Source organism: Salmo salar, chromosome ssa09 (assembly GCF_905237065.1).
Source record: "Salmo salar chromosome ssa09, Ssal_v3.1, whole genome shotgun sequence".
Lineage (NCBI taxonomy): Eukaryota > Metazoa > Chordata > Actinopteri > Salmoniformes > Salmonidae > Salmo > Salmo salar.
In genome coordinates, this window is record NC_059450.1 from 43,646,682 (window position 1) to 43,673,112 (window position 26,431).

Below are 26,431 nucleotides of genomic sequence, written 5' to 3' on the forward strand. Positions count from 1 at the left end.
ATCAGGACAGCGATTACTCACCTCGTATTGGTTGAAGATTTTTCTCTTGTCATTCGCAGGAGAAAGAGACAGAGATATCGGGGATGTAGGTCGGGGTGCCTTGCAAGGATCCGACTGCGAATGGGTAATCTGCCTCTACCATCAGTCCTATTAGCCAAAGTACAATTATTGGATAACAAAATAGATGAGCTACGATCACGAATATCCTACCAACGGGACATTAAAAACGGTAATATCTTATGTTTCACCAAGTCGTGGCTGAACGACAACATGGATAAAATACAGCTGGCGGGTTTTAAACTGCATCGTCAAGATAGAACAGCTGCCTCCGGTAAGACAAGGGGTGACGGTCTGTGTATATTTGTCAACAACAGCTGGTGCACAAAATCTAATATTAAGGAAGTCTCAATGTTTTGCTCGCCTGAGGTAGAGTATCTCATGATAAGCTGTAGACCACACTATTTACCAAGATAGTTTTCATCTATATTTTTTGTAGCTGTCTATTTACCACAACAAACCGATGCTGGCGCTAAGTCCGCACTCAATGAGCTGTATAAGGGCATAAACAAAGAGGAAAATGCTCATCCAGAGGTGGAGCTCCTAGTGGTTGAGGACTTTAATGCTGGCAAACTTAAATCCATTTTTCCCGTATTACTACCAGCATGTTAAATGTGCAACCAGAGGAAAAAAATCTCTAGACCACCTTTACTCTGGAGCAGGTTGAGAACTTCAAGTCCCTTGGTGTCCACATCACCAACAAACTATCATGGTCCAAACACACTAAGACAGTTGTGAAGAGAGCACAACAAAGCCTATTCCCCCTCTGGAGACTGAAAAGATTTGGCATGGGTCCTCAGATCCTCAAAAGGTTCTACAGCTGCACCATCGAGAGCATCCTGACTGGTATGTCAACTGCTCCTCCTCCGACCACAAGGCACTACATAGGGTAGTGCGTACAGCCCAGTACATCCCTGGGGCCAAGCTTGCCGCCATCCAGGACCTCTATACCAGGCGGTGTCAGAGAAAGGCCCTAAAAATTGTCAAAGACTCCAGCCACCCTAGTCATAGACTGTTCTCTCTGCTACCGCACGGCAAGCGGTAACAGAGTGCCAAGTCTAGGTCCAAAAGGCTTCTTAACAGCTTCTACCCCCAAGCCATTAGACTCCTGAACAGCTAATCAAATGGCTACCCAGACTATTTGCATTGTCCCCCCACCCCCTCTTTTACGCTGCTGCTACTCCCTGGTTATTATCAATGCATAGTCACTTTAACTCTACCTACATGTACATATTACCTCAATTACCTTGACTAGCCTGTGCCCCCGCATATTGACTCTGTACCGGTACCCCCTGTATATAGCCTTGCTACTGTTATTTTACTGCTGCTCTTTAACTATTTGTGATTTTAATCTTTTACTTATCTATTCTATACCTAACTGTCATTTTTTCTTAAAAATGCATTGTTGGTTAAGGGCTTGTAAGTAAGCATTTCACTGTAAGGTTTGCACCTGTTGTATTTGGCGCATGTGACAAATACAAGTTGATTTGATTAGATTAGATTTGATTTGACTTCTCCCCATCTTAGCTATGTAAGGGCTTGTAAGTAAGCATTTCACTGAAAGGTTTGCACCTGTTGTAATCGCCCCATGTGACAAATACAATTTGATTTGATTAGATTTGATTTGACTCCTCCCCATCTTAGCTAGTGTATCAATATGTTTGTCCCTGACAGTTTACAATCCAGTGTTACTTCAAGCAGTTTAGTCACCTCGACATGCTCAATTTCCACATGATTTATTACAAGATCTAGTTGAGGTTTAGGGTTTAGTGAATAATTTGTCCCAAATAAAATCCTTTTAGATTTTTGAAATATGTAGGACCCATTCTGAAACGAACTGCAGGTCTTTGTTAAGTGCTGCTGTAATTTCAATCACTTTAGCAGCTGACGTGTATAGTGTTGAGACATCTGCATACTGTTGTCGTGTCTTTGGCATCATTAAAACTGAAGACTTATCTCTATCAAATAACTCTCTGTAATTATTATTACGCGATTAAACTAATTAATCATGTAACTGTAATTAACTAGGAAGTCGGGGCACCAAGGAAAATAATCAGATTACAAAGTTATAATTTTCCTAATATAACTGTCAGATATTTTAATATCTGATCAATTAGTCTTCTGATTAATGAATTATTCTTTACCTCACGTTAGTCTCATTCCAAATGTCATAAATTGTTGGTTATCTGCACAAACCCAGTCTTCACTATGAGTCATCCATACATCAATTGTGTCTTAAATCATTCATTTATTAACTAACTAAATCATCACATAAATGCATAACAAACAGTAGATATGGTTACAAGGAAATGATAGGGGAATGTGCCCTAGTGGGCTAAACCGGCATTGCGGCTTGGTGGACAAAAGGGAAGAGGGGGTCGACTGAGAAGAGACACTACAAAGTTGATAATTATAACAATTTAAATGCTAATCCTTTGCACATGAACGCTCACTCATTCGGGAATAATTGCAATCAACATATATATTTACGCTCAGTGTGTCGTCGGGATCTCTGTTGAAAAGTTTGTTTCTGTTGGAGAGTTTGTCCGCCCTCTCTCTCTCTTGGCCGTGGTTAGAATGGATAGTTCAGAGTAACATTCATTCATGTCGTTATAGATTAGATGTTTCGGTGGTTGTCGGTCTTCGTGTTCAATGATACCGAATTCCTAGCTGCAGACTAGTAATTTGCATCAAAGATTTGTTCTTATTCTGCCGGTGTCAATAGTCTAAGAGTTTAACCACGTGGTATGGTTAACCTGTTAGGGCTAGGGGGCAGTATTGACACGGCTGGATAAAAAAACATACCCGATTTAGTCTGGTTACCACTCCTACCCAGTAACTAGAATATGCATATACTTATTACATATGGATAGAAAACACCCTAAATTTTCTAAAACTGTTTGAATGGTGTCTGTGAGTATAACAGAACTCATTTGGCAGGCAAAACCCTGAGACATTTTCTGACAGGAAGTGGATACCTGATGTGTTGTATTACCTTTAAACCTATCCCATTGAAAAACACAGGGGCTGAGGAATATTTTGGCACTTCCTATTGCTTCCACTAGATGTCACCAGCCTTTACAAAGTGTTTTGAGTCTTCTGGAGGGAGATCTGACCGAACAAGAGCCATGGAACGATGATGGCCCATTAGACACCTGGCGCGAGTTCATGTTGGGTACCCTCGTTCCAATACGTTATAAAAGAGTATGCATTCGTCCACCTTGAATATTATTCATGTTCTGGTTAAAAAAGGCCCTAATGATTTATGCTATACAACGTTTGACATGTTTGAACGAACGTAAATATATTTTTTCCCCTCGTTCATGACGAGAAGTCCGGCTGGCTTAGATCATGTGCTAACAAGACGGAGATTTTTGGACATAAATGATGAGCTTTTTTGAACAAAACTACATTCGTTATGGACCTGTGATACCTGGAAGTGACATCTGATGAAGAGAATCAAAGGTAATGGATTATTTACATAGTATTTTCGATTTTAGATCTCCCCAACATGACGTCTAGTCTGTATCGCAACGCGTATTTTTCTAGGCGCAGTGCTCAGATTATTGCAAAGTGTGATTTCCCAGTAAGGTTATTTTTAAATCTGGCAAGTTGATTGCGTTCAAGAGATGTAAATCTATAATTCTTTAAATGACAATATAATATTTTACCAATGTTTTCTAATTTTAATTATTTAATTTGTGACGCTGACTTGACTGCCGGTTATTGGAGGGAAACGATTTCCTCAACATCAATGCCATAGTAAAACGCTGTTTTTGGATATAAATATGAACTTGATAGAACTAAAAATGCATGCATTGTCTAACATAATGTCCTAGGAGTGTCATCTGATGGAGATTGTAAAAGGTTAGTGCATCATTTTAGCTGGTTTTATGGTTTTGGTGACCCTGTCTTTGAATTGACAAAACATTACACACAACTCTTGTAAATGTACTGTCCTAACATACTCTAAATTTATGCTTTCGCCGTAAAACCTTTTTGAAATCGTAAAACGTGGTTATATTAAGGAGATGTTTATCTTTCAAAGGGTGTAAAATAGTTGTATGTTTGAAAAATTTGAATTTTGACATTTATTTGGATTCAAATTTGCCGCTCTTGAAATGCACCTGCTGTTGATGGAGTGCACCACGGGTGGCACGCTAGCGTCCCACCTAGCCCATAGAGGTTAAAAGATTCAGCAATCTACTCAAACCTTAGCTTATACTCAGGTTTATGGTCTCTACTCAAACCTTAGCCCTCTCATAGTTATCGAGGTAAGCTGGTCTGCTGATAGAAACCCGGGTGGGGGTTTTATTTGGAAGAGCAGAAAGGGCTGTCCCATGACGCCAGGTCATGTCTGTGCCCATGGGGGCGTGCCAATGACTTAGTGAAACTTTAAACAGAAATACAATTCTCTCACATTAACATCATTACATAGCATCACATCATTTCACAAATAGTTTCATCTTTACTCATTCATTTTGTACAACAATTAGATGTAAACCTCATACTTGAGACTCTTGTATAAACAGGGTTATGGTAATGTGGCTGTACTGTCTCTCACAAGTTTCACAAAATTGTTCCAAATGGACCAGTTCGTAGCTCGTTACTTCACCGATCTTTTATACATTCTCCAGAACATGAATATTATTCGGACCTGTGAGGTGGAAGAAATTCCTTTGTTCTCTCTATGAAACTCACTCTCTCTCTAGACTGCCTGGCCATGAGGAAGATTCTCCTCTAGGAATTTACGACCTCTCTGACCACAGCAGCCTGGGTGTAGGAGACAGAGAGAGGGGGATGGTGCAGAGGTAGGGGGATGGTGCTCGCTGTGTCCAAAGAGGGCAATGTCATGACACTGTACATAGACACACTGGCTTTACTCAAAGGTTTGAGTAAGGTTGTACTGTAAGGTTTACGCACGTCATTAGTAAGGAGTGAGCAAGGTAAGGGACCTAGACAGCTGCACCCGGGGAATTCCTTATTCTACCTGGATTATGTTGGACAGGCTTCCATTAAAGAACACCCTCTGTGTTCGTTTAAAAAGGTAACTCTTTATACACAATATAGTGGATGTAAAGCCATAATACATATGTTTTTCCAGCAGCAGACTAAGATCGATAATGTCAAAAGCCACACTGAAGTCTAACTAAACAGCCCCCACAATATTTTTATCAACAATTTTCTCTCAGCCAATCATCAGTCATTTGTGTACGTAGTCTGCTTGTTGAATGTCCTTCACTATAAGCGTGCTGAAAGTCTGTTGTCAATTTGTTTACTGTAAAATAGCATTGTATCTGATCAAACACAATTTTTCCTAAACTTTAGTAAGGGTTGGTAACAGGCTGATTGGTTGGCTATTTGAGCCAGTAAAGGGGGCTGTACTATTCTTAGGTAGCGGAATAACTTTATATTCCCTCTAGGCCTGAGGGCACACACTTTCTAGTAAGCTTAAATTGTTAGCTTAAATTGAAGATATGACAAATAGGAGTGGCAATATCGTCAGTCATTTTCCATCCAGGTTGTCAGACCCGAGTGGCTTGTCATTGTCTCACTTAGCAAAATTCAAAAGAACAATTCTTGTCTTTCATAATTTGGTCAGATATACTTGTGTATTGTCAGCGATTGTTGCTGGCATGTCATGCCTACGTTTGCTAATCTTGCCAATGAAAAAATCATGAAAGCAATATCAGTCCGTTTTGTGATGAATGAGCCATCTGATTCAATGAATGATCGAGCTGAGTTTGCCTTTTTTCCAAACATTTCAGTGACGGTTCTCCAAAGCCTTTTACTATCATTCTTCATGTCTTTTATCTTACTTTCATAGCATGGTTTCTTCTTCTTTTTATTCAGTTTGGTCACATGATTTCTCAATTTGCAGTATGTTTGCCAATCGGTTGTGCAGCCAGACTAATTTGCAATTCCCTTTGCCTCATCCCTCTCAACCATACCATTTTTCAATTCCTCATCAATCCACAGGGATATATCAGTTTTTACAGTCATTTTCTTAATGGAATTAATTCCTGTGCTGTTTTTAACTACACTGGTTGTCACGCCTGATCCCGTTCTTACCCCCGGTGCTCGAGGGGTGCCAGGCTCTCCAGCATTGTGCACTCCTGCCATCATCATTACGCACACCTGCCTTCCCCCCATACCTTCCCTATATCTGTCTGGTTCCCCGCTCTGTTCCCTGCTTCTGCATTCATGTTCATATGTCCTTGTATACCCATATTCTGATGCTGTTTCTGTCCTGTTACCTGTCTGTTCCTGTGAAATGTTTGACTCCCTGTACCTGCTTCTCATCCCTGGCGTCGGTCCTTACAGAATGCAGAAGCCATCATACGAAGCATTGGGCAGTGCCTACGTTCCGGTTGGTGGTGACGTTGGGTCCAGGGCCCGACACCAATGGAACTGGGGGTGCTGTTAGCTAACAGTCAGATACTGACTGTTAGCACTTGGTGGTCTATAGCAGCTTCCCACACGAATGGGCTTTAGGGAAGGCAGATGAACCTGTAGCCATATTACTTCAACAGTATTTAACTTGAGAGCCTCTCTAATCTTTACAGGAATGTGGTTCTGAATATAAACAGCAACACCTCCACCATCGGCATTTCTGTCTTTTCTGTAAATGTTATAACCTTGTATTGCTACCACTGTATCATCAACAGTATTGTCTAAGTGAGTTTTAGAGATGAATGTCATCTGTTACTAGCAAGTTACTCATTTCATGAACCTTGTTTCTTAAACTACATATGTTAACGTGGGAAATTTTGAGCACTTTTCTGGGATGCTTGCTTGTTTTCATTGCTTTACTGGGAAGCTTAGCAGAGATAGATATTATCATGTTATGTACAGTTGAAGTTAGAGGTTTACATACACCTTAGCCAAATACATTTAAACTCAGTTTTTCACAATTCCTGACATTTAATCCTAGTAAAAATTCCCTGTCTTAGGTCAGTTAGGATCACCATTTTATTCTAAGAATGTGAAATGTCAGAATTAGTAGAGAGATAGTAGAGAGAATGATTTATTTCAGCTTATATTTCTTTTTCCCAGTGGGTCAGAAGTGTACATACACTCAATTAGTATTTGATAGCTGTCACACCATGACCATAGAGAGCACTCGGGTTCTCTATGGTGTTTTAGGTCAGGGCGTGACTAGGGGGATTTCTAATGAGTTTATTTCTATGTTGGTGTATGTGTATGGTTCCCAATTAGAGGCAGCTGATATCGTTACCTCTAATTGGGGATCATACTTAGTGTGTTCCTTTCCCCCCTGCGTTGTGGGATTTTGTTTTGTGTGAGTGCCTTTGGGCGCGACGTTTTGCACATTCGTTAATTCTTTGTTGTTTTGAAGTTTCACTGTAATAAATATGTGGAACTCTACTCACGCTGCGCCTTGGTCCGATTATTTATATAACTATCTTGACAGTAGCATTGTCTTTAAATTGTTTAACTTGGGTCAAACGTTTCGGGTAGACTTCCACAAGCTTCCCACAATAAGTTGGGTGAATTCTGGCCCATTCCTCCTGACAGAACTGGTGTAACTGAGTCAAGTTTGTAGGCCTCCTTCCTCGCAAGCATGTTTTCAGTTCTGCCCATTCATTTTCTATAGGATTGAGGTCAGGGCTTTGTGATGGCCACTCCGATACCTTGACTTTGTTGTCCTTAAGCCATTTTGCCACAACTTTGGAAGTATTCTTGGGGTCATTGTCCATTCGGAAGACCCATTTGCGACCAAGCTTTAACTTCCTGACTGATGTCTTGAGATGTTGCATGAGGAAGGACATAATTGTCCTTCCTCATGGTGCCATCTATTTTGTGAAGTGCACCAGTCCCCTCCTGCAGAAAAGCACCCCCACAACATTATTCTGCCACCCCCGTGCTTCACGGTTGGGATAGTGTTCTTCGGCTTGCAAGCCTCCCCCTTTTTCCTCCAAACATAACAATGGTCATTATGGCCAAACAGTTCTATTTTTGTTTCATCAGACCAGAGGACATTTCTTCAAAAGTATGATCTTTGTCCCCATGCCCAGTTCCAAATGGTAGTCTGGCTTTTTTATGGCGGTTTTGGAGCAGTGGCTTCCTCCTTGCTGAGCGGCCTTTCAGGTTATGTCCATATAGGACTCGTTTTACTGTGGATATAGATACTTTTTTTTACCTGTTTCCTCCAGCATCTTCACAAGGTCCTTTGCTGTTGTTCTGGGATTGATTTGTAATTTTCGCACCAAAGTACGTTCATCTCAAGGAGACAGAACACGTCTCCTTCCAGAGCGGTATGACGGCTGCGTGGTCCCATGGTGTTTATACTTGCGTACTATTGTTTGTACAGATGAACGTGGTACCTTCAGGCATTTGGAAATTGCTCCCAAGGATGAACCAGACTTGCGGAGGCCTACATTTTTTTTCTGTTGTCTTGGCTGATTTCTTTTGATTTTCCCATGATCTGAAGCGAAGAGGCACTGAGTTTGAAGGTAGGCCTTGAAATACATCCACAGGTACACCTCCAAATGACTCAAAATGTCAATTAGCCTATCAGAAGCTTCTAAAGCCATGACATCATTTTCTGGAATTTTCCAAGCTGTTTAAAGGCACAGTCAACTTAGTGTATGTAAACTTCTGACTCACTGGAATTGTGATACAGTGAAATAATCTGTCTGTAACAATTGTTGTAAAAATTACTTGTGTCATGCACAAAGTAGATGTCCTAACCGACTTGCCAAAACTATAGTTTGTTAACAAGAAATTTGTGGAGTGGTTGAAAAACGAGTTTTAATGACTCCAACCTAAGTCTATGTAAACTTCCGACTTCAACTGTATGTTAATGCAGGGTGAGCTGCACACAGTGGATTTCCTAGTAGGGCACACTTCCTCAGTGCTAACAGCATAAATCTGGTTCATAGGCACATGATTGCTGCATACAATAGCTGTAGGATCAGCAGAGGCATTCAGGGCAGTTAGAGGGACCTACATTATGTTACTGACATTGTGTCTACCTATGCCCCTGGTATAATGTTCAATTGCTGAAGCATTATTGTCATGTCCTGACCAGTAAAGGGGTCTTTTGTCATTGTAGTATGGTCAGGGCGTGGTGAGGGTGTTTCTTTTGTGTGTTTTAGGGTTTTTGGTTCTAGTTTTCATTTTCGTTTTTGTTTTTCAGGTTTGGCCGAGTGTGGTTTCCAATCAGAGGCAGGTGTCTTTCGTTGTCTCTGATTGGAAGCCATACTTAGGCAGCCTGTTTTCCTTTGGGTTTTGTGGGTGGTTGTTTTCCGTTTTGTGTAAGTACCTGACGGAACTGTCGGTTGTCGGTTTTGTTATTTTTTTGTAAAAGTGTTTTCTCATTAAAATTAAAGAAGATGAGCACTATACCCGCTGCGCCTTGGTCTGTCCTTTACGATGCCCCTGACAATTATGATGACTCAGCGACACAATGGTAGGGATTAACTGAGCTGGGCTTGGGTCATTGTTGAGTCAATGTCTCAACACAGCCTTATAATGCTGTGAAAGGATCCAGGAAACCAAATGATTTGTGTGGATCCCATCCTCCTTATAAAACATGTTTTAACAAAAGTTACACCCATTGAGCTGCAATAATCACGTAGCCAGTTGTGAAGAGAAAGAATCCTGCTAAAGCGTTCAATGCCACGATTCAGAGAGGGCACAGGGCCAGATATGATGGGTCTTTTATTAGTGTCTAGCAGAGAGTCAATCAGCTCTGTGAAATCCAGTTTCAACTGTTCAGAGCTGCCCTTCATAATGTCATTAAAACCCACATGGACTACTTTAAAACGCTGTCCATGTTGTGGCCTGGTACATTCGGGAGCAGCTCAGTAGGTAGGACACCTTTCAACACAATGGTTTGATGAAAATAGACTCAAAGCACAAGTCTCATGCAGCTTGAGATGCTGTTGTAATAAGCTGTATTGACTACTGTAGGGGCCCCTTTCATTCCAGGCTGTATTGACTACTGTAGGGGCCCTTTAGTTCCAGACTGTATTGACTACATTGGGGGCCTTTTAGTTCCAGGCTGTATTGACTACAGTGGGGGCCCTATAGTTCCAGCGGGGAGCATCATGGGAATACAACTAGATTCCAATAGAACAGCCCAGATGCAGGCCAAACAGCCAATAGAGAGAACTATCTTTCTAATCAGATAAACAGTGGTAGCAGTTCACATCAGCATCGTAATGAGACGTGGTAGCAGTTCACATCAGTATCGTAATGAGACATGGTTTATGTCAACCCTCCCGTACACTCTCTCGCTGGCAGCTTCACACACACACACACACACACACACACACACACACACACACACACACACACACACACACACACACACACACACACACACACACACACACACACACACACACACACACACACACACACACACACACACTCTCTCTCTCTGGCAGCTTCACACACACACACACTCTCTGGCAGCTTCACACACACACACACACACACACACACACACACACACACACACACACGCACACGCACACGCACACACACACGCACACGCACACACATGCACACACGCACACACACACACACTCTCTCGCTCTCTCTGGCAGCCAATGTTGTTTAACGATCTCTTTCCGCTTCAGAATATTATCTTCCTCTAAGGGCCAAGTTACTACTTGTGATGAGGTCCGTTGTTTCAAAACAAGACGAAAGAGTAAACAGAAGCTATGACTTCAGATATGAGTCTTCCTGTCCTAGGTCCTCTAAACAGAAGCTATGACTTCAGATATGAGTCTTCCTGTCCACTAAAGTTTGACCACTGAGAGCCTGAGGAGCAGCTTTTCATTGATGAGGAATCCCTAGTAACATGATTCACAGTCAGTTCAGTAGTGATTCACAGTCAGTTCAGTAGTGATTCAGTCAGTTCAGTAGTGATTCACAGTCAGTTCAGTAGTGATTCACAGTCAGTTCAGTAGTGATTCACAGTCAGTTCAGTAGTGATTCACAGTCAGTTCAGTAGTGATTCACAGTCAATTCAGTAGTGATTCACAGTCAGTTCAGTAGTGGTGCTGACTGACCAGCATCAAAAGCAGGGTCCCCAGCACCGCATAGTGAGTCAATTCCTCAGAGGACACAGAGGAGTTTGGGTTAGAGGTCCTGCTACAGGACGTCGCTCCGCTCACTACTCCCGGCACAGGCAGGAAACAAAGAGATGTATAAAAAAGAGATGCTCTGTGGCTTTACAGACATCAGGTGATGTCATTCTCTGTTTGTATTATTGCCATTTCCATTCAAGTAATACGTTGTTTCCATGGAATGGATTATGTTACATATAAACAGATGACGGGTGGAATAATGATAATAATAATATGTAATGTACGTGGCCGTTTGTAGCACTGGTCTTCAGAGTAGGAGGCCCCTCTCTCTACCTCTCTCTCTACCTCTCTCTACCTCTCTCTCTCTCTACCTCTCTCTCTCTCTACCTCTCTCTCTACCTCTCTCTCTCTCTCTCTTTACCTCTCTCTCTCTTTACCTCTCTCTCTACCTCTCTCTCTACCTCTCTCTCTACCTCTCTCTACACCTCTCTCTCTACCTCTCTCTACCTCTCTCTCTCTACCTCTCTCTCTCTATCTACCTCTCTCTACACCTCTCTCTCTACAGCTCTCTCTCTCTACACCTCTCTCTATCTACCTCTATCTACCTCTCTCTCTATCTACCTCTCTCTATCTACCTATCTCTATCTACCTCTCTACCCCTCTCTCTCTACCTCTCTCTCTCTACCTCTCTCTACCTCTCTCTCTACCTCTCTCTACCTCTCTCTCTCTACCTCTCTCTCTACCTCTCTCTCTACCTCTCTCTCTCTACCTCTCTCTCTACCTCTCTCTCTCTACCTCTCTCTACACCTCTCTCTATCTACACCTCTCTCTATCTACCTCTATCTACCTCTCTATCTACCTCTCTCTCTACCTCTCTCTCTATCTACCTCTCTCTATCTACCTCTCTCTACACCTCTCTCTCTACCTCTCTCTCTCTACCTCTCTCTCTCTACACCTCTCTCTCTACACCTCTCTCTATCTACACCTCTCTCTATCTACACCTCTCTCTATCTACCTCTATCTACCTCTCTATCTACCTCTCTCTCCCCTTCTCTCTCTCTATCTACCTCTCTCTATCTACCTCTCTCTACACCTCTCTCTCTACCTCTCTCTCTCTACCTCTCTCTCTCTACCTCTCTCTCTACACCTCTCTCTCTACACCTCTCTCTATCTACCTCTATCTACCTCTCTCTCTATCTACATCTCTCTATCTACCTCTCTCTCTACCTCTCTCTCTCTACCTCTCTCTCTCTACACCTCTCTCTATCTACACCTCTCTCTATCTACCTCTATCTACCTCTCTATCTACCTCTCTCTCTACCTCTCTCTCTATCTACCTCTCTCTATCTACCTCTCTCTACACCTCTCTCTCTACCTCTCTCTCTCTACCTCTCTCTCTCTACACCTCTCTCTCTACACCTCTCTCTATCTACACCTCTCTCTATCTACACCTCTCTCTATCTACCTCTATCTACCTCTCTATCTACCTCTCTCTCCCCTTCTCTCTCTCTATCTACCTCTCTCTATCTACCTCTCTCTACACCTCTCTCTCTACCTCTCTCTCTCTACCTCTCTCTCTCTACCTCTCTCTCTACACCTCTCTCTCTACACCTCTCTCTATCTACACCTCTCTCTATCTACCTCTATCTACCTCTCTCTATCTACATCTCTCTATCTACCTCTCTCTCTACTTCTCTCTCTCTCTACCTCTCTCTCTACTTCTCTCTCTACCTCTCTCTCTACCTCTCTCTCTACCTCTCTCTCTACCTCTCTCTCTACCTCTCTCTCTCTCTACCTCCCTCTCCCTGTATAGGGGTTTGTCATTGTGGTAGTGTAAAGTTATTTGGAGTCTGTATGGAGATAGGGGCCACCTGTGAGGAAACCGTGAGGGCTCTCTCCTCTTGTCGTCAGACTGAGAACCTGATCCTATATCAATACAGAAGCCTGATAGAGATCAGTCACGTTAGTACCCATGGTGGAGGCCTAGCTGAGTCCCTGTCCATCTTCTGAAAACGTCTGAAAACCAAAAGTCTTGACTAAATCCCAATTCTCACAGACTACCGAGCCCTAAGATCAAGGCCGAGGCAGACAGCTTGTTTTCACAAGGCAGCAGGCGTGCACACACACACACACACACTCGCACACACAGAAAACAAAAAACACATCTGGATCCCATCAGCACTGTGGAGGAGCCTGCAGACCCAAGCATTGAGAGAGGCTGTGTGGTCAGGACTGGCTCTATGCCCAAACTAGCTGATAGAACCAGATCAACTAGCTGATGGAACCAGATCAACTAGCTGATAGAACCAGATCAACTAGCCGATAGAACCAGATCAACTAGCCGATAGAACCAGATCAACTAGCCGATAGAACCAGATCAACTAGCCGATAGAACCAGATCAACTAGCCGATAGAACCAGATCAGCTAGCTGATAGAACCAGATCAACTAGCTGATAGAACCAGATCAACTAGCTGATAGAACCAGATCAGCTTTTGATTAGGAACAGAACTCTAAGTTTGCTGGGGGATATTGAGAGGAGGAAGAGTGAATGAGAGTGATAGGGAAAGGGAGATAGGAAGGGAGAGAGAGAGAGGGAGAGAGACAGGAAGAGAGAGAGAGGGAGAAATAGAAATAGAGAGAGTACGAGAGTGAGTGAGAGAAAGGGGATACGAGAGTAGAAAGAGAGGAGAGAGAGAGAGAGTGAGAGAGGGAGAAAGAGATGGAGAGACACAAAGAGAGGAAGATAGAGATGGAGAGAAAGAGGATGAGAGAGAGAAGGAGTGAGTGAGAGAAAGAGAGAGAGTGCTGTGGGTTGTTTGGGAGAAGGGAGGATGTTACAGTTGGGAGGATGAACAGTTTTGTGTTTGGGGTTTGTAAAGACATGCTTTCCAGGTTTGGTGATGATGATGTCAGTCGAAACATGTCACAAATTAGTTTCTTCTTCTGCTTCCAAATATTCTCCCTATATAATAAATAAGCACACACACATACAGTCTTGTACAGCTTACCTTGTGGGGACACAAGCTTAACCCTAACCTGTACTCTTACTAATTCTAATTCTAACCCTAAACCCCCTAGAAATAGCATTTGACCTTGTGGGGACTAACACAATGTCCCCAGTTTTAGTTCATTTACTATTCTTGTGGGGAATTCTGGTCTTCAAGTATAGTTAAACATGTCCACACACACACACACACACACACACACACACACACACACACACACACACACACACACACACACACACACACACACACACACACACACACACACACACACACACACACACACACAAACATTCCAGAAATGTTATTTTCAGCTGTCAGTCGATCTGCAGCATGTTGACATCCAAGTTTATAACCAATGAAAACAGCCCTTGCCAGGAGAGGTCCACAAAGCCTCTTTTCAGGTCCACTGACCATACGACAGGGTGTGGAGCACACTTGGCTATAGATAATTGGCAAAATTGCTTCTCTAACTTGCTTCTCTAACTTAACTCTCTTTCTCTCTTTCTCCCTACCTGCCTCAAAAGCAAGCAGTATAATCTATTTATTATCCTACAGTATGTTTACATTTTTACCACCTGAGTCACTTCTCAATAAGTCAGCCAAGCCACGTCCTTGTTCTCTCAGTGGAAGGAGAAGTCATTTACAGACTCCCCAACATGCAAATGAAGAGGGAGGCCATGTTACTGAGTTTTTCTCATTAGGGGGACAGAGGTAGCTGACAAGGAACAAAGCCTCTTGTCTACTTTCATCCCCTAGATACCTAGTCCTAGATCAAACACCTGTACCACGCTGTTAGCTTTCACAGCTGAGAGACCCAGGCCCAGAAGCTAAGGGGGTTCTCATTGTAGTGTGTGTGTAGGGTGGGGTGGTGGAATATGTGTGTGTGTGTGTGTGTGTGTGTTTGTGTGTGTTTACATCAATAGAAAACTGTTGAGTTTAATTCCTGCTGAGTCTCTCTATGTCTTCATAGTAAAATAAAGAGTTAGTGGGCTGAATAATTCTTAATGACACCAGGGCAGGCAGGAAACACACCGGGACACACTCAGTACAGGAAAGTGTGTAAACTCCTTGCTCATTGTATCTTTATTAAACACTGCAGGAGGAAAAGCCCAGGTACAACCTGAGGTCAGAGGAATACCTGGTGGTGTTGGTTTACTGTTGTAGACATACAGCTTCCTGGTTTACTGTTGTAGACACACAGCTTCCTGGTTTACTGTTGAAGACATACAGCTTCCTGGTTTACTGTTGAAGACATACAGCTCCCTGGTTTACTGTTGTAGACATACAGCTCCCTGGTTTACTGTTGTAGACATACAGCTCCTTGGTTTACTGTTGTAGACATACAGCTTCCTGGTTTAGTGTTGTAGACATACAGCTTCCTGGTTTAGTGTTGTAGACATACAGCTTCCTGGTTTAGTGTTGTAGACATACAGCTTTCTGGTTTAGTGTTGTAGACATACAGCTTTCTTGTTTAGTGTTGTAAACATACAGCTCCCTGGTTTACTGTTGTAGACATACAGCTTCCTGGTTTAGTGTTGTAGACATACAGCTTTCTGGTTTACTGTTGTAGTCATACAGCTCCCTCGTTTACTGTTGTAGACATACAGCTCCCTGGTTTACTGTTGTAGACATACAGCTTCCTGCTTTACTGTTGTAGACATACAGCTTCCTGGTTTACCGTTGTAGACATACAGCTCCCTGGTTTACTGTTGTAGACATACAGCTCCCTGGTTTACCGTGGTAGACATACAGCTCCCTGGTTTACCTTTGTAGACATACAGATTCCTGGTTTAGTGTTGTAGAGATACAGCTTTATGGTTTACTGTTGTAGACATACAGCTTCCTGGTTTACTGTTGTAGACATACAGCTTCCTGGTTTACTGTTGTAGACATACAGCTCCCTGGTTTACTGTTGTAGACATACAGCCCCCTGGTTTACCATTGTAGACATACAGCTTCCTGGTGTACTGTTGTAGACATACAGCTTCCTCGTTTACTGTTGTAGACATACAGCTTCCTGGTTTACTGTTGTAGACATACAGCTCCCTGGTTTAGTGTTGTAGACATACAGCCCCCTGGTTTGCCATTGTAGACATACAGCTTCCTGGTTTACTTTTGTAGTCATACAGCTCCCTGGTTTACTGTTGTAGACATACAGCTCCCTGGTTTACTGTTGTAGACATACAGCTTCCTGGTTTAGTGTTGTAGACATACAGCTCCTTGGTTTAGTGTTGTAGACATACAGCTTCCTGGTTTACTGTGGTAGACATACAGCTTCCTGGTGAACCTGTTCCCTAAATGAGACACTGATCTTAATGTGAACCCGTTCCCCAGATGAGATACAGATTTTAATGTGAACCTGTTCCCCAGATGAGACACAGATTTTAATGTGAACTTGTTCCCCAGATGAGACACCGATCTTAATTTTATGCAGCCATATTCCCCACATATTACCTGTTTAATGTTCCCTTGCCAGTGGGAGGCTCTAGGTAAAACATTTAAAGATCTCTTGTCATTCCACTCTTAGTGTTTGCAGACTAGTTTGCAGACGACACAACAGTAGTAGTTTTGATCACCAACAACGACGAGACAGCCTATAGGGAGGAGGTGAGGGCAAATGAAAATAAAAAACAGAAATACCTTATTTACATAAGTATTCAGACCATTTGCTATGAGACTTGTAGAAACATCTCGAGGATGATCAATGGAAAGAGGATGTACCTGAACTATAACTTCAGCTTGATTGGATTCCACCTGTGGTAAATTAAATTGATGGACATGATTTGGAAAGGCATACACCTGTCTATATGGTCCCACAGTTGACAGTGCATGTTAGAGCAAAAAACAAGCCATGAGGTCGAAGGAATTGTCCGTAGAGCTCAGAGGCAAGCTTGTGTCAAGGCACAGATCTGGGAAAGGGTACTGTCGTGTCTTTGGCTATGCCGGATTAAGTGATATGACATGCTATTCTATAAAATCCTTTCTCTGTAATTAATATTACCTGATTAAACTAATCATGTAAATGTAATTACCTAGAAAGTCGGGGCACCACGAAAGAGTGTTTATAGAGCTGTTATCTTCCGAATAAACTCTTAAAGACCTAGTAATATTTTACATCAGTACCAGTCAATATTAATCGTCACCTTATTTCAGTCTCATCTGAAAGTTGTAAATTTTTGGTTATCTTCACGAACCCTGGCTAACAAGTTGAATCAGCAATACAAACTTTGGTTTAATTATTTATTTACTAAATACCTAAATAATCACACAGAATTACATATAAACAGAATACAAATTATGTTATACAGAAAACGTCCCTGGTGGACGGAGCCGACATGACGGCTGGTTACACAAAGGAAAGGGGGTTGGGTTTGAGTGAAAGAGCGGGAAGACTGAGGAACAAAGGGAGAAGCTATGCTATCGTAAATACAGTATCTTATGCATTCTAAATGACCTCCCATTTGGAAAAGGAAAATGCAATATATACTTACTGTGAGCTGCACTTCGGTAGGTTGGTCGTAGATGCTGGCCGTGTTGCCCAACAGAGATCTTCCTGTCCTCGGGAGAATGTCTCTGGTGGTAAATTGGATACGTTGTAGTATCGTCGTTGTGTGTTAGACTGGATCCGTCATCCGTACTTTCCTAGCCCACGTTTACAGCGCCCGCTGCTAACTCAACGGCTAAGAGGTATCACTTCTGTAGTGAATAAGAGTTCAAAGTTCATACCATTTGCAACCAAAGCTCACGCTGAGGTTGGCTTAGTTCTGTAGTTGACATGTTAGTCCTTTTAACGTGGAACCGTCATCCTCACGTCCTCGGAACAGCTTATTATCTGAATCCTTCTGACATCGGACCGTCGCCCTAATGTACCCGGAACAGCTTATTATCAGAGTCCTTTTAACGAGAGGCTGCAGGCCTCGCGCACTTGGAACAGGAGGTTACATTTTCATCAAGGGCTTATATAGTGGAGGGAGAGAAGGGTGTGTTTCATAGTTTATAACCAATGTCTCTTCACAGGGGCGGGACACTGATTGAGCAGTGCTCTAACCTTATGAAAACCCAATTCTCTCATTTTGAAGCTAAAATGACATTTCATCTTTTCACAAATAGTTTCATATTTAAACATTTAAATTGCACAACAATTCCATGTGAATCTGATAACTATAATGTGTAGACTTTCCACGATACAGTTTATGTCATCCTATCATTAATAAGAATGTCTCAGATGACAACCGAACTGACATCATATTCATTAAGTACCAACGCATATTTTCAACTGGTTGGATTACCGAAATATGGTTCCTTTCCCCACACCTTTTGATGTTCCCCAACTCTCTATGTTTAACAAAGGCTTTTCAAGAGTCCTTCAGTAGAGTCAAGAGAGGAAAGGGAGAAAGGTATTTATGGGGGGGTCATAAACCTTACCCACAGGCCAACGTCATGACAGGTACCAAAACATTTCTTTAGCATTGAAGATCCGTAAGAACACAGTGGCTTCCATCATTCTTAATCTTTCTGGCGCAGGCGTTCCGCTAGCGACCCACCTCGACAACATCCGGTGAAATTGCAGAGCGCCAAATTCAAAATACAGAAATAGTCATAATAAACATTCATAAAAATACAAGTGTTATACATCGGTTTAAAGATGAACTTCTTGTTAATCCAGCCGCTTTGTCAGATTTCAAAAAGGCTTGACGGTGAAAGCATACCATGCGATTATCTGAGGTCAGCGCCCTGCTTACAAAAGCATACAAACATTTTCCAACAAAGTAGAGGAGTCACAACAGTCAGAAATAGCGATAAAATTAATCACTTACCTTTGAAGATCTTAATCTGGTTGCAGTCACAAGAGTCCCAGCTACACAATAAATGTTTGTTTTGTTCGATAAAGTCCCTCTTTATGTCCAAAAAACTCTGTTTTGTTGGCGCGTTTTGTTCAGTCATCCACATGCTCAAAGGCTGTCAAACCATGCAGACGAATACATCCTAATAGTACCGGTATAGTTCGTCGAAACATGTCAAACAATGTTTTTAATTAATCCTCAGGTTGTCAATTGTCTAAATAATTGATAATATTTCAACCGGATAATAGCGTATTCAATAGAAAGGAAAAACAACGAAGGGCGCACACTCAGTCACGCGTGCAAACCAGCACTGCATGCTTCCTCAGTCCACTGACAGAAAGGTCTCATTCTTCTTCATTTTTCAGAAAACAAGCCTGAAGCAATGTCTAAAGACTGTTGACATCTAGTGGAAGCCATAGGAACTGCAATCTGGATCCTATCCCATTAGATACTCTATAGGCATTCAATTGAAAACTACCCACATCAAAACAATCCCACTTCCTGGATTGATTTTCCTCAGGTTTTCGCCTGCCATATCAGTTCTGTTATACTCATAGACATTATTTTAACAGTTTTGGAAACTTTAGAGTGTTTTCTATCCGAATCTACCGAATCTAATTATATGCATATCCTAGCTTCTGGGCCTGAGTAAAAGGCAGTTTACTTTGGGCACGCTTCTCATCCAGACATCGAAATACTGCCCCCAAGCCATAAGAAGTTTTAAACGGAAGAAGTTTGGAACCACCAAGACTCTTCCTAGAGCTGGCCGCCCAGCCAAACTGAGCAATCGGGGGAAAAGGACCTTGGTCAGGGAGGTGACCAAGATCCCAGTGGACAACTATATCTGCAGCACCACCAAACAGGCCTTTATGGTAAAGTGGCCAGACGGAAGCCATTCCTCAGTAAAAGGCACATGACAGCCCTCTTGGAATTTGCCAAAAGGCACCTAAAGGACTACCAGATCATGATAAATAATATTCTCTGGTCTGATGAAACCAAGAGTGAACTCTTTGGCCTGAATGCCAAGCGTCACGTCTGGCGGAAACCATCCCTACGATGAAGAATGATGGTGGCAGCATCATGCTGTGGGGATGTTTTCAGTGGCAGGGACTGGGAGACTATTCAGGACTGAGGGAAAGATGAACGGAGCAAAGTACAGAGAGATCCTTGATGAAAACCTGCTCCAGAGCGCTCACGACCTCATACTGGGGTGAAGGTTCACCTTCCAATGACCCTAAGCACACAGCCAAGACAACGCAGGAGTGGTTTATGGACAAGCCTCTGGATGTCCTTGAGTTGCCCAGCCAGAGCCCAGACATGAACCCGATCTAACATCTCTGGAGAGACCTGAAAATAGCTGTGCAGCGACACTCCCCATTCAACCTGACATCTTGAGAGGATCTGCAGAGAAGAATGGGAGAGGTCACCAAATACAGGTATGCCAAGCTTGTAGCGTCATACCCAAGAAGACTCAAGGCTGTAATCGCTGCCAAAGGTGCTTCAACAAGGTACTGAGTAAAGGGTCTGAAGACTTATGTAAATGTGATATTTCTGTTTTTTTGTTTGTTTTTTTATTCTAAAAAAACAATTTTTGCTTTGTCACTATGGGGTATTGTGTGTAGATTGATGAGGACATTTTTTTCTATTTAATCCATTTTATAATAAGGCTGTAACGTAACAAAATGTGGAAAAAGTCAAGGGGTCTGAATACTTTCCGAATGCTCTGTATCTTTGTTCCAAGCTGCAGATCAAGGCCAGAGTTTTGGTATCACGTTCAGGCCAACAATAGAGGAACTCCGTGATAACTATTGTCTCCATCCTGTCAGGTCTAGCTTGACATTGACCTTTTTCCATTTAGAACATCAGGAGGAATGAAGTCAGGCTACCCTCTGGCTCTCTGCTTCTCTCTACAGAGTTTGGTGTTCTTTTATAACAGAGGATTCCTGTTCCTTTATTCCGGACGCAAAACACAGCATTGGTTTCTCTATAAGTCAGTGTGTGTGTTTGCGCGTGCATTTGTGTGTGTGTGTGTATCCCTTTTATTAATAGAGAAGGGGAGAGAATGCAGGAGGTTCAGTCCTTGTCTGAGTGTTGATACCTTCCATTCAGTCTCCTGCTGTTGGTTTTGAGTGGAGGTTAATAAAGACTGTCTGTCATTTGGGACACGACCCATGTTTTCTCCAAACAGCAACTGTCTTCCATCAAGTCTGGATGCAGTAAAAGCACGGTACTTCCCAGACATGTAAACACCAGTGGTAACTTATTAACTCATTGTTTACCGTGGTGTAAGTGAGCCGTGAATTCTCACAGGCTCATGTTTGCTGTGTTGAGATTGCTTTAGAGAATAGCCAGCAGCGAGTGATGACCTCTTCGTTTTGGTCTTGTGACAGATCGCCTGTGATGGTATGTGTGTGTGTCCATGTTCAGGTTTATACAATCCTAGGCCACCACACAGACAAGGTTGTAAAGGTTTTAAAATGTTACAAAAATCTCAGGTAGTCCAAAATCAACAGAACACCATTCAAACTCAGTCCAGGAGAATGATGTCCAACATAGCCGCCGCCACCACCGGTCGGTAGCTCATCTGCCGTTGCTTGTTCATTCGTTCCTCGTCATCCGTCCGTTAACAAGCGTCTGTGGCAGCCGGTCCATGGTCCTGTCCAGCACAGACCACAGAGGGGGGGGGGAGGGACATGCAGGGAGCCATTCTAAACAAACGCATTGGACCACACTCACACATGAGGCAGCAGGTAGCCTAGTGGTTAGAGTGTTGGACTTGTAACTGAAAGGTTGCAAGATCAAATCCCCAAGGTAAAAAATCTGTTGTTCTGCCCCTGAACAAGGCAGTTAACCCACTCTTCCTAGGCTGTCATTGAAAGTAAGAATTTGTTCTTAAATGACTTGCCTAGTTAAATAAATATAAAAAATGTATGGTCACCCCCTGGTGGCTGGGTGTTGGCAGTTGTCTTCTTCCGCCGCACCAGACTTGTTTTGGTTTTACGTCAAACTACACTCAAAAAGGTGTATTGTCACCACCAACTGGATGGGGATAAAACATAAACAAAAGAAACGAACACTCCATACGGGGAAGGGAACATTTACATGACTCCACAAACCACAAAAAAATATATACATTCCCACTCTTTAGTTCTTCAAAAACTAAAATACCTTACTCAGGCTTGGGGCCTGAGAGGGTGAGACCAGAAAAGTTCAGCTGCAGAAACAATGATATCGATCTTTCTTAACTTCCTTCCAACTTTTGGAGTTCCGTTTCTAACCATCACCATAAAATGTATTTCTTCACATGAATCATTTCTGTGTCCTGCTGTTGATACTCAGGCTATGGTGTAGGCTCTAGTAGGCCTACCGGTCTTCACTACCACTGGACCTTTAGAGAAACTCCATCTTTCCACCCACATAGGAGACTCTCTCAACTGCCCTGATTTTAGCAAACTCAGTCTCTTTCACCCTACACAGGCACTCCAAGGATTGTACTTTATGCTCTCCTCCACAGCTACAACATTTTGCGCCTTGTCTATTCTCTCTTACCAAACATGTGAAATCTCCTTCATAGTGATCTTTCCCACACATCCCACATCTCAGCTTCTCCAGTCTGCAGACACTTCTTACATCTGCAGACACTTCTGACATGTCCAAACATTTTACAGCAAGGACATTAAAGGCCGGTTTACAAAAGCTCCAACGGGAGAATACACATATCCCAGCTGCACTTAAATAGAGAAGGACTCCACATCACAAAACACTAGAATAGACAAACTCTTCTCTTTCCTGCCATTGACTATACTATTTATCCTACGTGCGTCGACCACTCCTGGAATTTCCTTTAATAGAGCAATGTCAACATCCTCCAAGACTCCAGAAATGACTCCCTTGACAGGTGGCCCTGCTCCACAGCTCGAAGCATGATACATCATACCAGGCAACTCTATTGATATGCAATAGAAGTTTTTTTCTAATCCTCAGAAACAGTGGGGACTGTGGAGACACAAACACAGGCACAGACACATGCATACACACATGATAACATACGCACTATATACACGTACACATGGATTTTGTGTTGTAGATATTGGGGCTCCCTGGGTAGCGCAGTGGTCTAAGGCACTGCATCTCAGTGCTAGGGGCATCACTACAGACCCTGGTACAATTCCAGGCAGTATCATAACCGGCCGTGATTGGCTCAGCGTCATCCGGGTTAGAGTTTGGCCATCATTATATTATAAATAAGAATTTGTTCTTAACTGACTTGCCTAGTTTAATAAAGGTTAAATAAATTATACGTATGTGGTAGCAGAGTAGTGGCCTGAGGGCACACACTTAATCTGTTGTGAATGTATTGTATGTCTGCTTTAACTTTGCTGGACTCCAGGAAGAGTACCTGCTGCCTTGGCAGGAACTAATGGAGGTCCATAATAAACCCCAGGAAGAGTAGCTGCTGCCTTGGCAGGAACTAATGGAGATCCATAACAAGCCCTAGGAAGAGTAGCTGCTGCCTTGGCAGGAACTAATGGAGATCCATAATAAACCCCAGGAATAGTAGCTGCTGCCTTGGCAGGAACTAATGGAGATCCATAATAAACCCCAGGAATAGTAGCTGCTGCCTTGGCAGGAACTAATGGAAATCCATAATAAACCCCAGGAAGAGTAGCTGCTGCCTTGGCAGGAACTAATGGAGATCCATAATAAACCCCAAGAATAGTAGCTGCTGCCTTGGCAGGAACTAATGGAGATCCATAAAAAATACATATACAATAACTCACTTCTCGTGATCTTCACTGATTTTACTTTACCCAAGTTTTTCTCCATCAGCCAGACTGGAGCTGAAATCTCCTTTAGCTGGGTGTTAGCTTGTTAAGTCAATCAGGACCAGGTATGGCAGACCTGGTGTCATAATCTTCGTCTTCTGATGAGGAGAAATCATCGGACCAATACGCAGCGTGGTAAGTGTCCATACTTATACTTTTATTTTTTAATCGTGAACACTAAACAAAACAAGAAAACGAACGACAGTCCTGTAAGGTGCTCACACTATACAAAGGAAACAACCACCCACAAAACACAAGACAAAAACCCCTACTTAAATATGGCCTCTAATCAGAGGCAACGAGATTCAGCTGCCTCCAATTAGAGACCAATCCCAAACAATTACCACATAGAAATAGAATACTAGAATATCAAACATAGAAATACATAACATAGAACTAAACCAAAACCCCGAAACACACTAAACAAACACCCCCTGCCACGCCCTGACCACACTACAATAACAAACAACCCCTTTTACTGGTCAGGACGTGACAGTACCCCCCCCCCCCCCAAAAGGTGCAGACCCGGATGCACTGAAACACAAAACCCCACAAAAATAACCCCAAACTAAAGGGAAGGAAGGGAGGGTGGCCACCGTTACCGACGGTTCTTGTGCAAACACCCCCCCCCTTCCCCAATACTCCCCCCTATGGAGGTGGCTCTGGTTCCGGCCCTAGTCCCCAACCTAACCTGCCCACCCCCGCAATAGATTAAGATTTGCTGACAGTCTCTGTAGGCTCTAGGCTGCAGGGCGACTCTGGCTGCGCCGGACTGGCGGGCGACTCTGGCTGCGCCGGACTGGCGGGCGACTCTGGCTGCGCCGGACTGGCGGGCGACTCTGGCTGCGCCGGACTGGCGGGCGACTCTGGCAGCCCCGGACTGGAGGGCGACTCTGGCAGCCCCGGACTGGAGGGCGACTCTGGCAGCCCCGGACTGGAGGGCGACTCTGGCAGCCCCGGACTGGAGGGCGACTCTGGCAGCTCCGGACTGGAGGGCGATTCTGGCAGCTCCGGACTGGAGGGCGACGCTGGGGACCTAGTGCTCACAGCAGGCACTGGCTGTACCGGGTTATGGAGGCGCACTGGAGTATGAGTGCGGGGAGCAGGAACAGGACGTACTGGACTGGGCTGGCGCACTGGAAGCCTGATGCGTGGGGCTGGCACTGGAGGTACCAGACTAGTGACATGCACCACAGGGCTAGTGCGAGGAGCAGGATCGGGACGTACTGGACTGGGCTGGCGCACTGGAGGCCTGATGCGTGGGGCTGGTACTGGAGGTACCAGACTAGTGACATGCACCTCAAGGCTAGTGCGAGGAGCAGGAACAGGATGTACTGGACTGTGCTGACGCACTGGAGGCCTGGTCCGTGGAACTGGCTCAGGAGGCGCCGGACTAGTGACACGCACCACAGGGCTAGTGAGATGAGCAGGAACAGGGTAAACTGGACCCTGGAGATGCACTGGAGGTCTGGAGCATACGGCCTGCACAGCCCTTCCTGGCTGAGTGCTTAACATAGCTTGGCCATACTGAGGAGCTTTCACCAATTGCACCGGCCTTTGAATGCGTCTGGGCAATATAGTGCGCATTTCCGCATAGCTCGGTGCTTTCTCGATCCGTCGCTCCCCGTAATAAGCACGAGGAGTTGGTTCAGGCCTATTGCCTGACTTACTCCAACTCCCCGTGTGCCCCCCCCCCCCCCATTTTTTTTGGGGGGGGGTGCCTCCTCACCTCCTGAAATGGAGGATATAGTGCCTCGTACCGCCGACGCTCAGCCTTTGCTGCCTCCAGCTCCTCGTTTGGGCGCTGGTACTCCCCAACCTGGTGCCATGGTCCTGCCCCATCCAGGATCTCCTCCCAAGTCCACGACTCTAAGTCGCTCCTCTGTTGCTCCCTCTTCCACTGCTTGGTCCTTTCTTGGTGGGTGGTTCTGTCATAATCTTCATCTTCTGATGAGGAGAACTCATCGGACCAATACGCAGTGTGGTAAGTGTCCATACTTATACTTTTTAATCGTGAACACTAAACAAAACAAGAAAACCAGATCCTCTAATTGGAGGCAGCTGAACCTCGTTGCCTCTGATTAGAGACCAATCCCAAACAATTACCACATAGAAATAGAATACTAGAATATCAAACATAGAAATACATAACATAGAACTAAACCAAAACCCTGAAACACACTAAACAAACACCCCCTGCCACGCCCTGACCACACTACAATAACAAACAACCCCTTTTGCTGGTGACACCTGGGCCATCTCAGTCACCAAAGAGACCAGCGAAGAGGAAGCAGTCTACAATAAATCAATGAGTAAACATACAGTACATGAAGGGAGAGGCTCAGCAAACTGTAGAAAATAATGACAAAGTTATTTAGGGCACACAATCTCAATTAAAAGCCACTGCAAACCAAATGTAAACATTAAAATGTTAAATGGGCTGATCTCCAATCTAGGGAAAATAACATGGAGGGCAACATGTGACGTGTGTGTGTACTTCTGAGTGTGTGTGTGTGTGTGTACGTCAGAGTGTGTGTGTGTGTGTGTACGTGTGTGTACTTCTGAGTGTGTGTGTACTTCTGAGTGTGTGTGTGTGTGTGTGTGTGTGTGTGTGTGTGTGTGTGTGTGTGT